A 15,611-nucleotide genomic window follows, 5' to 3' on the forward strand; every position below is an offset into this window, starting at 1 on the left:
ATAGATAATGTGACTAAAAATTATTTCTATTTTATAAAGTGATTTATAACAAGTAGAACAATACTCCAACAGGTGGCATGGTGAACGAAGTCGGTGAACATTTTATTTCATGTTCGAGACCGGTCAATAGGCCGACTAGATCGTGCGATTTAACGCCTTTAGAATATTTTTTGTGGGGATATGTTTAAACTCATGTCTATACAAGACATTTTCTTTTACACGTAGTGGCAGCTACCCAACAACAAAATATTGAGTATCTGTCAAATTCAGTGATTAGTGCAACTCTTAATTTGTGTATGTTACTAGTTCTCGCAAATTTTCGTTGTTTGTGTGTTATGGTTCTTAACTATAATACACACACATAACCAAAACTGGTTGACAGATAGTGCACCTCGCGAGAAAAAATTATACTCAGCTGTTAAATGTTGGAAAGAGTATGCCAAAATTGGACTAAGCGGATGGACCATTTGAGGCGTAGTTACGGTCAAAATTTGCATGGAATAATCTTTGAACATGACATTATATGGAGCGAACTATCGATTAAAATAAAGATTTCATGCATTAATTGAATTTTATGTGTGTTTTTTTTTTTTTTTTGAAAAACTTTCCTATAGCTCTTAAAAAATCACCCTTTACTACCCGTGGCTCCAAAGCATGAGAACTTGCTAAAGCAGATGTGGCGGTGGGAGTGCTTGAGAGGAAAATCCTTCGTAAAATATTTGGACCAGTTTGTGTTAAGTACTCTCCATTAACTATAGGTGTCGTATGAACCATGAGCTGTATGACGGCGATAGTATAGTTAAACGCATCCAAATACAATGGTTGCATTGGCTAGGTCATGTTGTCAGAATAGGTGAAGAAGTCCCAGCAAGTAGTCTTTTGAAGGCGATCACGGTACTACACGCAAACCGGGACGACAAATATCCTGATAGAAAGATCAAGTGATGGGAGACACCCCGAAATTTGGTGTCGGTGATTTAAGAAGGAGCGCAGAAGATTGATGTGCCTGGAACAATATTCTACATTCGGCTAATGGGACAAATGTTTTGACATGGCCAATTTAAAAAAAGGAGGTGAGACACAGAACAGGAAGATCCGATCCTCGAGACCTTTTACAGTGGGATATATTTAGAAGTCAGAAAATGTATGGACAATGTGTAATGAAGAATCATTAGATCTACTCGTTGATACACATTTCCCGGGAAATTCCAACGGACTACGTGGCTCTAGAAGAGGTTGTCACTGGTATGCAATTGTCGGAAGTTTTTATAAGAGCAAAAAATAAAAATAAGTCTATTCAGTTGAATGGTTGGAAAGCAAAATATATTTAACATTTATTGACAGAGTTTACGAAGACTAAAAATAAAAATACAAATTCAATGCTCATGGCCTACATGTTTTTGTTCGTACAAGTATATTTTGCAAAGAGTTTATTTCAACACCCCCACTCGAACAAAAATTAATTAAAATGCAGCCCCATTTGAGTTGAACAATAATTATGTTTATCAGCAGGAACTGCTTTGGTTAAATTGTCTGCAACCATGATTTGAGTTTTGACTCCAACAAATTGAATAATATTTGACTCTCCCTTTTCACGTATAAAATGATGGCGAACATCGATATGTTTCGATCTTTCCAAATGCATTGTACTTTGATTGTCGCAATAGATTGTTGTGATCTTTTCATTGAGTTTGGGTTGAGTTCTGCTTCAAATTTTTTAAGCCATACAATCTCCTGAACTGTGGCAGAGAGTGCCATGTATTCGGCTTCTGTAGACGATAATGCTATTGTTGTTTGATTTTTGGAAGCCCAAGAATATTTACATATCCCGTAAATGAACGCCTATCATCGGAATCGCTAACCCAGTCGAAATCGGAATATGCAATTATATCTCCATTACCACTTTGTTCCCTTCAGGTATCTGAAAATTCGCTTTGCTGCATTCCAGTGTGCATTTCCAGGACAATCGTTAAAAGTACTGCACTGCGAAGCAAAAAGATGATACGGAATTTTTGACATTTCTTGAATTTCGACAGCTGTTTTGGGAGACATATCCTTTGAAAGTTTGACATTCACATCCATTGGCGTTGAGACAGGATTGCATTAAATAAATTTAATTTCTTCAACATTTCGTCTTTGTATTCTTCCTGGTCCAAATAAATTTTTTATCTTTTCGTGAAATTCGAATTCCTATGCATTGCTTTGCTTCTCCTAAAAAGTTCATTTTGAAATCCTTCATTAATTGAGCTTTTATTTTTTTCCGTTATGATGTCTCATTACTGAATAGTAATATGTCAGCGACATATATGGTCAAAAACGTCATATTTGATCCATCTCGGTGCCTGTAAATGCAAGGATCTACTTTGGATGTAATCAGTTCTATTTTGATAAGAACTTTATCCAATTTCGTATTCCAAACTAAGCTCGACTGCTTAAGCCCATATACTGCTTTTCACAGCTTTGAAACATGACCATCATCACTCTTATTTGGATACCTTCAGGTTTTTCAACGTAGATATCCTCTTCCAGCTCACCTTGTAGAAAAGCTGTGACTGCATCCATTTTTTCTATTTGCAGGTCATATTTCACTGCTAAAGCCATAAGAAAAAGTATTGAAGTGTACCTTACTACAGGCGAATATGTTTCGTCGTAGTCAATTGCTCTCTTCTATGTGTAGCCCTTTGCTACTAATCTGGCTTTATATCGTATATTATTACCTGGCTACTTTTTCTTTTTGAAACCCCATTTGGTCTTGATGACATTCACTCCAGGCGGCTTTTCTACTAACTTCCATGTATTGTTCTCTTCAAGAGATTTTATCTCGCTTTTCATCGCGTCAATCCATTTCAGCTTCTCAGAACAGTTCATGGTATCTTCAAGGCTTATTGGCTCGTCTGCGCTACATTCTTGTTTGACGGTTAGAGCTTTGTTTTTTGCTGCGAGTCTTTCGCTTCTGCGTGGAACCGCCGAAACGTCTTGATTATCTACATAATCAATTGCGGCAGGAACATCATCAATATGTTCGCTTTGAACTTCTTCAGATTCCCCCACTTCATGTGCATCTTCTAGGATTGATGAGCATGACCCAAAATCGCTTTAATTATCAGGGATACCACTTGAATCGTATATAGGGGAATTTCACTATTGCTTTGGATTTTTTTTAACTTTATTCTTATAATGAAAATCGGTTTCGTGAAATATAACGTCTCGGCATACATAAACTTGTTTTCGATTAAAACTGTAAACACGATATCCATTTGACGTACTAGAGAGCCGACAAATACACACTTTTCGGATTTTGGCAGAATGAAAATTTCTGCCTATCCTAGCCTTCCCAATCTTGAAAAAGACAGCTTTGCTCCCGTAGTGCGCCATGCCTTTAGTCTTAGCCAAACTCGTCACGGAGACTTGATCAATGCCAACCACAAAGAGGGTTCCTTCCTCCTTCTCCTCCCTGTGGAAGTCCTCCCACTTCTCTGTGACCAAACCTTGGTTTTGCTTGCTCAAGAATCCATGCGTTCCGTCGCAAATTTACTGCCCCATCCCTTGATGAAGACCGTAGCCTTTGTGCGCTGGAGGATAACCACCTTTCTCACAAGGTCGAGCTTTGCTCCCTCCCAGGGAGAGAAAATACCTCTGACGAGCTGTTTGACGGTATCAATACATTCCGCCGACGCAAAACGCAGCGTAAAGATGTGCCCTCTAAACTAGCAGCTCATCATTTGTATTGGTGGACCCTCTACAGAGTTCCACACATGGTTAAAAAATCCGATCGTTAACCAGATCCTCTACTTGGGACCGATGCCCTGGTGGAATCCTACCGGATGCACAGCCGATATTGATGACTGCATATGTCAGCTCATCTCTGTTGTGCTTCCTCGCCACTCTGGCGTAAGAGGGCGGCTCCTTACCTTTCTCAGCGACCATCTTCCCCATCTGTTGTGGCTGTGGCCTCCTATTGAAAGTCACAGTCCTCCATGAAGACTCAGGGGCCGTGCGCGCTTCCTTCGTTCCTGTTGCGACTTTGTCTACCTTCACAGGACACTGTCTGGAGTCTCCATTGCGGGATGGCTGGCTTGGTTTTCCCAGAGTAATTTAAAGCGGGGAGCTCTTTTTCTTCTTCAGCATTTTAGCAGGGTTATGCTCTTCGGGAGATCTTATTCTTATTGAGGCTCCTGTCGCTGCGCTGCGCTGCCCAGTGTTTCAATCTTAGGATCTTTACCTACTCCAGTATTCCGAATTTTTAAGTCGGTGATGGGTCCGTCGTCGACTTCCTGGTTGTTAGGCTGTGTTGGGTCTCTCGCCATTGCACAGCCTGATATTTTAGTATTAGGATCATTGCTGCTCCTTGTCTTTCAAATATTGAGAGATGCTGTGATTGTCTCGTTGTCGACCCCCCTGTTTGTTGGGCGGTGTTGATGTGGAAGAATAAAAATTTCTGCCTTTCCTAGTTTTCCAATCTTGAAAAAGGTAGCTTTGCTCCCGTAGTGCGCCTTGCCTTTAATCTAAGCCAAACTCGTCACGGACACTTGATCAATGCCAACCACAAAGAGAGTTCCTTCCTCCTTCTCCTTCCTGAGGAAGACCTCCCACTTCTCTGCGACCAAACCTTGGATTTGCTTGTCGAAGAATCCCAACATGCATTCTGTCGCAAATTTATTGCCCCATCCCTTAATGAAGACCGTCGCCTTTGTGAGCTGGGGGATATCCATCTTTCTCACAAGGTCGAGCTTTGCGAGGGAGCCGTGAATACCTTCACGGTATCAATACATTCCGCCGACGCAAAACGGGTGGACCCGGAGTGAAGTTCCACACATGGTCAAAAATCCGATCGTAAACCAGATCCTCCACTTAGGACCGATGATCTAGTGGAATCCTACGGGATACACTTACGTGATGACTGGCGTTTTTTTTGGAAGTCACAGTCCTCCATGAAGACTCAGGGGTCGTGCGCGCTCCCTTCGTTCCTGTTCCAACTTTGTCTACCTCCGCGGAACACTGTCTGGAGTCTCCATTGCTGGATGGCTGACTTGGTTTTCCCTGAGTACTTGAAAGCGGGGAGCTCTTTTTCTTCCTCAGTATTTTAGCAGTGTTGTGCTCTTCGGGAAATCTGATTCTTTTTCCAGCTTCCATAGAAGTGCTTGGAATGTCAGTTCTATCCCTTCCAGCATACTGCACTTAAGAAAGAAATTTGTATAATCAATTAAAAATTTTGCTGAAATCGGACCTATAAGCAAATTTATATCATTAATAAACAATTTTGCAATTTGCATTTATGGCAAGCTGAACAAATCAATTAAAACGGTTATAAACTCAATAAACCAATTTATTAGAAAATTGTTTATTCTTTCAAAAACATGATTATCTGGCCTAATTAAAATAAATAAATGGTATTTTTTTTTAAACAAACAAAACAAAAATCTAAGTGGTATTACAAGCGGAGAAAGTCTTAATGGTACAAATAGCAAAATCCTTTTAGTTATATAAGGAAAATATGCAAGTCAACTTTTCTAACCGTAGACATATAAAATTGATGAAATATTAGGAAAGGGATTGGACTGTACGTTGTTCTTTCCAAGATATATTAATTTACAGGTAGTGGCAGTTGCCCAACAACAAAATATTGAGTGCACCATCCGAACAGCGTGCCGCAGTGCGACACCTCTTTGGATAGAAGTTTTACATGGCATATTACCTCACAAATGTTGCCAACATTAGGAGGGGAAGCCACTGCTGACTGCCACTGCCACCGTTCAGCATCATAGGCGGACATGCTTACCTCTGCGCTACGGTGGCCTCATTTTTTTAAAGATTATGGAATTTTACAAAGCCATAAAAAATATCTGTCATTTGCTCAATGTTTTTTGTCAAATTTATATCCATCTAAGCACGCCAATTGTTTGTTGTCTCCTCTTGAATTGCATCAGGAATGCACAAAATAAAAATATGATTTTGTGGGTGAGAAGAAGGAAATTTTGTTTTTGCATTCAGTGGTGTAAGTGTACCTAAATTTGCAAATTTGTTCACATAGCATGTGTGTGAAAGAGAATACTATCTTGCTTTTTGTAGAGACAGATACACACTGTTTATGTCACTAAATAACATTATTAAATCATCCAATTAAAAATTTGTTAAACATTAGTCTTTTGTACCAATCACATGTCATGATTCAACAGAAAATAGAATTTCAAAGTAAAAAATTATCAAAGCAATTAATCACTTTGTTTAAATGTTTTAATAAATCAATAACATGTTTAGTTGGTCATATTTAAGTCAATCTTTTTTTTGTGTATTATTGCTCAAGTTCAACATTCGTAGCGAAGCTTCGCCATTTTCACAAAAGCCATAGCTGAAATCGAGCAAATAACCCTGAAATCCGAAGCATGGAGAGAGTATCGTACACATTAGCGAAGGTAAGTGGGGTTTTAAATAATTACTTTCCAAAAATTTTATATTGATTTATATTATATTAATTTTACTACTTCACACATGACAATACAGAATGACGCCCGACTTCAGTCGTCAAAGTTGAAAATTCTTTAACTTTTGCGTTGTTGCATTTTTCAACGCAACGCTCATTCTGTTCGGGTCTTTAGCTTGATTCCACTCGCATCGTCTGCGGGGCGAACGATCATCAACTCGATCTCCCATTCCGCAACCACCGTAAAAATACCAAGCATATTTTAAATTTAACCAAACAATTTTTTAAACAATTGGGTATTGTATGGCTGCAGACCACATGGTTATCTGTTTCTATTACAAATAGAACACAAAAAACATTGTTTTTTTAAAGTTAGGCAGACAAATATGTTTTTTGCTTTGTAATAGCATTTGACTTGTTCCTTATGGTATATTCTTGGGCAAATTTGCATTTGCATTGCATTTTTATAATATTCTATGTATGCACATTACCATCTTCCGAGGACGGAAGTTCTTTGCGTGTCCATCTTTCTTCAATAAATAATTCATTTAACTTTATAGTACAAAAAATTAACAGGATTAATAATTTACCACATATGCGTATTCGAGTATAAGCATGTGTTTATTGTCACCAATGCCAATAACGTTGAATTACAATGAGGCCCTCAGCGCTAGTGTTTTTGTGTGTGTGTGTTTCATAGCGACTGTGATTGTGCTTTCCTTGGGCTTCGCTAAATGTCAAATTTGCAATAGTTGAAAAAACAAGTTATGGAGAAATGAAAACATTTGGGCAATTCTTTTCCCTTTTTATATGGATTTTCATTGCGAAAAGCGAACATAGTACCAGGGTTTAACCATGTGTTTTATTGAATTGCATCAGGGATGCGAAATGTGTGTAGTGTATGTGTACATATATTTGGCTAAATTGCACTTCTGTCCCGGTTACATATGTGTGGAAGAGAACAGTATATCATCTTGCTTTTTGTAGAAACAGATACATACCGTTTATGCTATTAAATAACATAATAGTTTTAATTTGTTAATAATTGTTATTTGTACACTTAAACATTTGCTAAAAATATGTATTTTTTACCAATAACTCGTCATGATTTAATGCAAAGTAATATTTCAATGTAAAAAAAAACTATCAAAGCCGTTAATCACTTTTTTATGAATGTTTTTATTAGTCAATATTTTTTCTGTGTGAGGCTTCAAACCAAAGTCAATAAAAAATCAATATGTGCTGGTAAATGGAATTTTAGCAACGGGATTGAACTGCACGTCGCACACTTGGCGGTCCTTTACATGTATTTTATTTACAAATTATTGAGTTTCATGAATTTTTTTCACTTTTTAAATATTTTTTTGCAAATTTAATTATTCGTCTAGCCCCGCTAGTAGTCTTCCTCTTAAATCAGGAATGCAAAAAATTAAGATATGATTGTGTGGGAGAGAAGCAAAATATATATGTATATTTATCCTACTTGCACTTCTATTCGCATAAAATGTGTGTGAAAAAATACACAATACTATAATTCTTTTCGTCGAAACAGATACATACCTACCGTTTATGTTATTAAATAACAATTTTTATTCGTTCGATTCGTGGAAAAATTTGTTAAACACTAGTCTTTTAGCCAATCACATGTCATGATTCAATGGAAAATAGAATTTCAATGTCAACAATTATTAAAGCAAATAATCACTTTGTTAAAAATATTTTTATAAATCAATACCATGTTTAATGGTATGTCAATTTTTTTTTTAAATTATGGTCGACTAAAATATTTGCGTTCTTAAATTTCAAAAATTCTCTTACAATAAAGAAATACATAATTCACCAAGGAGAGATTTCGAACGGGTTTTCTCGTTCACGTATGCGGTAATTCGGCACCTGAATATTATTCTACAACGTGTCCTATAGCTGACGAAAACACACTGGCGCTGCATAAGTTACCACAGACCGGCCAATTGCTTTGTACGTGGTCAACAAAGTTTCTTTGTCTGCACCCCAAGTGCTGCCGGCAATTGACTTGGGTGTCTTGTTTCTACTTTTGACCTTATCGCAAATTGCTGTGGCATGTGGGGAGAATTTGTAAAAGCTGTCCAATCTGACACCAAGTAGTTTGGGACAATTGATGGTCAGAATCGTTTCTTTGTTGTCTATAAGATTTAGTTTATTATTTACCTCACGCGTATTTTAGTGGACAATGGTGGCAGATAACTTCAAATCTCGGGCAGCGAAATTAGCGGCAAATTCGTTAAGGTAGACGTTAAACCTATCTCAGATGCCATCAATGGGGGGAGCCTGATGTCATGATACGATACGATCTGGAGGGGCTGGAATGGAGGATAGGTAGAGGTTAAACAGTGCCGAAGATATCTCAGAGCCTTGTGAAACTAATTGTTCAAAGACAGACTGAGGACAGTTGTAAAGTATTCTACTCCAGCTAGATTCAGGTTCTTCAGCATCTGTGAAGAGATTCCGTCGGGGCCCGACGCCTTTGATTATTTGTCATTCCTTCTACCGGGCTTTGAGATTGACTTAATAGTATACCACAGCTTGCCAAACCTGTACCTCAGTTACATTCCTCCAAGTATTCCAAATCCTGGATAAGTCCCGAGAAGGACAGGTCACCTCTTATCATCTCTTCGTTGAATACAACGCCGCTTTCGACTAGATGCATTTTGAATAGATATGGAACACTACTCACAAGAAAACACACACTATTTGCCTATGCTGACGACATCGATATCATGGGTCGGTCACCGGAAGTAGTAACTGCAGCCTTTCAAAAATCGAAATAGAATCAATGAAAATGGGCCTGACTATAAATGGAAATAAAGCAAAATGGATGGAATCAACTCCCACTATGCCTTGTACATCCGAGCAGATAAAAAAAATGAAGAAAACCGAAACGAATGACATCAGTTGCTACTTTAGATTAAGCAAGTAGTTTAGAAACAGGGCCACCTCTCAACAAACGAAAATTACACTATACAAGACACTGATAGGGTTCCAAGCCATGGGTTCTTGGGAAAACAGGCGAGGTAGTGGGTGGAGTATTTAAAAGAACATTCTTCGTAAAATTTGTGGACCAGTTTGCACTGATGGAGAGTATCGGCGTCGTATGAACCACGAACTGTATGAACTCTATGACGACGTTAGTTAAACGCATCAAAATACAACGGTTGCGTTGGCTACATCATGTTGTCATATTAAATCAAGAAGCCTCTGCGAAGAAGTCTTTTGAAGGCTCACGGTGGTACACGCTAAACGGGATGACAAAAGGTCCAATGGAAAGGTCAAGTGTTGTTGAAAGACATTTCGAAACTTGGTATCGGAGATTTTTGAGGAAGCGCAGAAGATTGGGGAGCTCGGAAAGCTATTCTAAGTTCGGCTAATGGGACAAATGTTCTGTCGTAGCTAATTAAAGTAAGTAAAGTCAAAGACAAATCGCCCGAACAACTGTCAAAACGCATAATAAAAATGTGGTCACGACAGAATGCGAACACTTTCCTTAGAAGTGGTTGTGAATTCTATGAAAAAAAAAGGACGACATATCGCTGCGTCAGTATAAATTTTGCTTCAATTAATATCAAAAGTAATTAAATGCTCACGAAATGGGCACCAATAAATTCTGCTTCAATACTTTGTTGTGCGTTGTTGATTGACTAATCTGGCAAAGTATTATATCCACTGAATTTCTCAATAATTTAGCAGGCATTTTCGCTGCGAATGAAGTCAGTACTAGGCTTAATACAGGGCACATAGGGTCAAATGAAAGGAATTTGGCAATATAGTCATAGAAGGCCCATCATTCTGATGCATTTATGGTAGGTCAGTCAGTTGCCAGTTATTATAAATTCGCTGAATCGATTTTTTTTTTAATTTTCAAAGAATATGTAGGTTGTTCCGAAAAGAACAATAGACGATTTTTAGGTACCGGAGACGGGTTGGACTCTCCCCCTTACCCAAGAAACATCACCCAAATTGAGAATTGATGGCCGATCGGTACAATATGGGACTAAAATAAATATGCAACACCAGATGCATAAAGCGGCCATATAAACTGATCTCCCGATTAAAGATTCTTGGTGCAGTGAGTTATTTTCAATTCTACGACACCCTGCCCAAAATGGTCTAGATCGGCTATATTTTTATATATAGAACGATCTCGCAAATATACCTCTTGGGTTTATAAAAGGATTATTCTTCATCGGACTCGAACCAAATTTGGATGGGTTGCAAAGAGGGCGCGGATATTAATCCGCCCCATGTCACTATAGACATACACCTAGCTTGTCATCGGCTTGTTGTGAGCTCTAAATACTAAAAAAAGTAACCTCGAAAATCTAAGTTAGCAATTCCGTGCTACTTACAAAATCCTTAATTGTTTTCCAAGCCACGCCTCAAAGTTGGCTCATGTCTGGTATTGCGTTCCCACCTTAGTGCATGTGTCTGTTAGCAGCGAAAGCCGGCCAATGACGTAGGAAATGCTCCAACGTCTCATCATCTTCCCCACATGCCGTACACATGCTATCACTTGCCGCACCTATTTAACATAAGTGAGCTCGTAGTCCTATATGTAACGTTATGATACCGAAAGCTATGCTTATGCAGCTTACTTCCTTTCAGTAATAGCCTCGTCTTCTCACGATATAGATCTCCCCATGGGATTTTCGCCGTCCTGTCGACCGTTTCCAAAGGGTAACAGGCGCATTCGTCGCTCAAGCCCTTAACTCGGACTGCGTCGACCTGCAAAGCTTCAGGTTAACAATATTTATTGACGGCAGTTCTCTGGCCTTCACTGTCAAATCGTGTGCTTTCTCATTCCCATTGTCAATTTGACCCAAATGGTTCATAAAAGTGAATCAACGCACATACACCCAATGAAATTTGTTATTCAAAACAACAAAAACGCTTGCTAAACCTATTTGTTTGCCTATTAGTTCCTTTGCAAATTTGCCCATGAACATTTCATTAGGGAACAGTTTGGATGATTGCTGTCCGATACAAAAGTTTAAGCTTAAGGGACCTCCTTTTTTTTGCTGAGGCCGAAGCGCTTGCCGCAGACCACTTAAGTAGACCAGTATACACGGCTGATTACCTAAGGTAAATACCTCACAAGTATTGCCAGCATTGAAACCTCGTCTGGTGGAGCGGCTGCTCCAGGCTCCACTAGCCGACAGACGACGGGTCAGCAGGGCTTTTGAGGAAAACAACTGGTTCGAGTCTTAAGGACAAGGCCGAACCTACTCTTTCTTCGCAGGCTTATAATTTGCCTAGACCATCTGGTTAGGTGCAGCACTAGATTTAGTCAAGAAGGAAGATATTCCGGCTCGACCAATGGCGCATACTTGGATACCACGGATTCCCTCAGATCCTGAATCCATACTTGGAAGACTAAGGGAATGCAATCCTAATCTTTCAACCACCGACTGGAAGATTGGTACACAGAAAAAATATAGACCTAAACTTGACCTTTAAAAATGGTATTGACTTATAAAAATCTTTTCAAACAAGGTGTTAATTGTTTAATTATTTTTGATACAGAAATTTTTTGTATCACGGCAAGTGATTGTTAAATACGGCATACGTTGAACATACCTTTAATTGTATGAATTAAATTGTTATTTAAAAGTATTAATTGTGTATTGACCAAAATTATATTGTTTTCCCTTTCACACATATGTAACGCGAAAGGGGTGCGAGTGTGGCGAATATATTGTCTAGTTTCTATCACATACAAAGTGGAGTGGCTAAACAAAAAAAAAGAGTATCAGGAAAATTAAAAGTGTGGATTTTTTCAACAAAAAATTAAATTTTTTTTAAAACTTTAAAGTTAAACAAATGTATAGTGAAAAATTTTGCGCTGAGATAGTGTAATGCAGAAAAATGTCGATGTGAAAAAATAAAATGGATAAATGCCGCTGCGCCTTCTTTTACTTTATATGGAACAAAATTTTCTTTGGAATATTTATTTTCGACAATTAAAGACCTTTTAGTGAAATACCATGCTACGCAAATAGTATATCGCTTGACTAACAGTTTAACAATATAAGTGTCATTATCTGAATCCCATATGATCTTTATTGGTCTACGAATATCAATTTGGATGTAAGGTGTACTCCATTCCTAAAATACTTTATTTCAGCCCGATATTCTCATGATATCTGATTTAGGGGTATTTTCGGGGGTGAGGTGATCCCCCAGACACTTGGCTCTGAAAAAATATCAGCATCGTGCTCTTCTTTCAAATACCATTTATTTAAACCCGATATTGCCATTGGCTTAAGGAAGTTTACACGATGAGGCGTCCTCAAAATAGGTTATCAAATTCGTTTTCTAATCTCAAATACCTTTTATTTGAGCTACATATTCCCATGGTCGACAAATTGTTACCCTTTGGGGGGGTGTTTTGGGAAAGGGGTGATGCCCTAAATACATGGTCCTACATTTGGATATCAAATTCGTATTCTGCTCCCAAATACCTTTATTTGAGCCCCATATTGCGATGGCCACTAAAAAATTGCTTTTTGTGGGGTATTTTGGGAAAGGGGTAGACCCCCAGAAATTGGTCCCGAAAATGGGTATCAATTCTTGCACTACCTCCCAATACCTTTCATTTAAGCTTCACATTGACATGGTCGGTAAATATGCCCGATCTAGGGGTGTTTTGGGGATTGGGGTGGTCCCCGAAACACTAAGCCCGGAAAATATATCAGTAACGTGCTCTATTCTCATATATCTATATATCATTTATTTGAACCCCATATTGCCATTGGCCTCAAAATTGGATATCAAATTCATTTCTAATCTCATTTAAAATCCTTATTGCAAAATTCGACAAATATGTCCAGTTTGGGATATTGGCCCTAAAAACTATAAATATTTAGTTCCACTCTCTTTAAGACCCAAATTGTCCCAAATACGTCCTATTGGGGGTTGTTATGGTGATGGGACGTCCCCTAGGCAATTGGTCCCTAATGTTGATATCAGATACGCGGTCTACTCCCAAAACACTTTTAATTTGAGCCCATATTTCCATAGTCGACAAACATGACCTGCTTGGGGATGTTTTGGGGAGATGGGCGGCTACTCAGTGAGTTGGCCTTGAAAATATATATCGGATTCGTGTTCTACTCTAAAAATACTCTTATTTGAGCCTCATATTGCAATAGTCAGCAAATACTTTCTAGTTGGGTGGTGTTGGGGGGGTGGGGAGGCCCCATAAACACTTTTCCCGATTATTGATATCAAATTCGTGCTTTACACCGAAAGACCTTTCATTTGAGCCCCATATTGCTATGGTCGTAAATTTGTCCCCAATTGGAGGATGTTTTTGGGGAGAGGCGGCCCCCCAAACACTTGGTCCCATATTTGGATATCAGATTCGAATTCTACACTCAAATACCTTTTATTTAAGCCTCATATTACCATGGTCAGTAAATAAGTCCTGTTTGGGGATGTTTTGGGGAAGGGTGGACCCCCAGAAACGTGGTCCCACATTTGGATATCAGATTCGTATTCTACTCGTAAATACCTTCAATTTGAGTCCCATATTGCTGTGGTCGGTAAATACGTCCGATTTAGAGGTGCTTTGGTGCTTGGGGTGGTCCCCCTAGCACTTGATCTGACAATTGGATATCAGATACGTTTTCTTATCCTAAATACCTTTCATTTGAATCCCTTATTGTCGTTATTGGTGTAAATATATGTTTGGTAGGTTTTAGGGTGGGGCAGCCCCCCTAGGTACCCCATCCGAAATTTTAATACCAAATTTTTATTTTTAGGGTACTATATGAGAGCACACAAAATTTCGCTTAAATCGCACCACCCATCTCCGAGATCTGGCGTTTCTGAAAACCAGGGTAAGGGGGAGGGTCCGCCCCCCTTAAGATATCAAAAAATTTAGTACCCTATTTTCACCACAGGGTCAATATGTACCATCTGTGAAAATTTCAAGAAAATCAGTTCAGCCGTTTCTGAGTCTATAAGGAACACACAAACACAAATTGATTTTTATATGTAAGATATAGAATAGAATAGACTGGGGCTGAGGATGGAAGATAACACATGTGGCTTTAGATTTCGTGGCATTCCAAGCAAAATGCTAAAATTGGTATATTCATTTTAAATATGTATGTATATAAATAATATTGTTTATAATACTCTTTACAGGCATTGTCGCCGACAACAAACAGAGGCTCAAAATGGAATCGACAATTTTACTTTGAACATTAAGAAAAAATAAAATTTTTTTAGCAATATTTTTAATGTTTTTTGCGTAGTTTAATCCAATGAAATAAAATGTTTTTTATTACTGTGAAAAATATCAATTAAATGAAATTGCAAATTTCGAATGAATTGAATGAATCTTGAGTTAATAACCATTTTAATTGGATTGAGCTTATCATAAATCCAAATTGCAAACTTGTTAATCAATAATACAATTTCCTTTACAGGTCCGATTTCAGCAAATTTTTTTATTGAATGTACAAATTTCTTAATTGAACATAGTTTTTCTTGTTTTCTGTGTAGATTGGATGAGGCTGATGGTGACCGGAGATATGCAGTATTCGTACTAAACTCCGGCTGTCTCGCAGACCTCAACAAGTCTGCAGGAGTTGTATCCCATGGATTCAACAAGTTGAAACTGAAGGTCCATAGAGGCGGTGAGGTTGGGGAATCAGGAAACGACTCGGCAGTTGTTGCTGAACACTTGCCTGAGGAACTGCAGGAGACTGAAAATCCTCCTGCCACAATCGAGACAGGAGGGGAAGGGATCGAAACGGGACCCGAGAAGTCTGGGTGGGTCATCCGGTTGGACTGGGCTCAATGTGTGTCCCAGCGGGAAAGCACGGAACTCAAAAAGTACTTTGACAGTAGCAGTTAGAGAAGCATCTGAGGAGAAATCGTCCACACCGCAAGTGCCCAATGTCATGAGGAAGAGTAGTTCCACAGCTTTCTCACCTGCCCCTGGATGCGTACGGAAGCTCATCATGACAAGATCTAACAAATCTTGTAAGGATAAACTCCTGGTGAAGTCAGAAGACGAGGTTAACACAATAGTGGTGGAAGTTCTGAATCCTGACTATGGTCCGGTTTCTACAGATAAATCTCCACCACTGTAAGGCCGCATCAGCGGCATTAAGGGTCCTCCTGATGACAGGAGGATTTCTTATCC

At 38.7% G+C, this 15,611-nt stretch overlaps 1 long non-coding RNA gene across 1 annotated transcript; it reads left to right on the top strand.

Annotated features, from left to right (window-relative positions):
* The first annotated feature begins 6,319 nt into the window (after positions 1 to 6,319).
* Positions 6,320 to 14,654, top strand: LOC131994948 (uncharacterized). Its single transcript, XR_009396993.1, has 3 exons — positions 6,320 to 6,413; positions 14,218 to 14,546; positions 14,606 to 14,654. It is a non-coding gene; the product is annotated as an uncharacterized LOC131994948 (long non-coding RNA).
* Positions 14,655 to 15,611: the final 957 nt, after the last annotated feature.

Source organism: Stomoxys calcitrans, chromosome 2 (assembly GCF_963082655.1).
Source record: "Stomoxys calcitrans chromosome 2, idStoCalc2.1, whole genome shotgun sequence".
Classification (NCBI taxonomy): Eukaryota; Metazoa; Arthropoda; class Insecta; order Diptera; family Muscidae; genus Stomoxys; species Stomoxys calcitrans.